Below are 488 nucleotides of genomic sequence, written 5' to 3'. Positions count from 1 at the left end.
CAACCCGAAGCCACGTGAAGCAAGCCGATGTACGGCTGAAATCAGCCGTACCAGCCTGAAGTGAATAGCCGAACAGTGTTTGGCTCACTTCACTTCAGGTCGGTCATTCACTCGGCTGCCTACGGCAGCTTAGTGAATAGACCCCAATATTTGCTTATCATTGAGTCCAGCTTTAAGAATACGGAAATAGTCCATAGTCTGGGCACATCATCATAATGTCTAATATTCACTTTACTGAGCTAGATTTACCACCAGGTGGCGCTCCAGGACTATCTCAGAAAGATTTGTCACAAAACAAACGTCATTCTAAGTATAAGAACATTTTCTGTAAAGCACAGATTTAAATTGTTACAAATAAAAAATCATCGCAAACAACAAGAATTTATTTAATATTTAAATGTCCTTCTACCATCAAAACTGGCTTCATAGCCAACACATCGGTGTGAAGGAAGATTGTCGCAGAGGGAGGATTCCTGATCTTTAGCTTT

Source organism: Nanorana parkeri, unplaced genomic scaffold (genome assembly GCF_000935625.1).
Source record: "Nanorana parkeri isolate BGI_ZX_2015 unplaced genomic scaffold, ASM93562v1 scaffold28, whole genome shotgun sequence".
NCBI classification, from domain to species: Eukaryota; Metazoa; Chordata; class Amphibia; order Anura; family Dicroglossidae; genus Nanorana; species Nanorana parkeri.
This window is presented reverse-complemented; position numbering follows the sequence as displayed.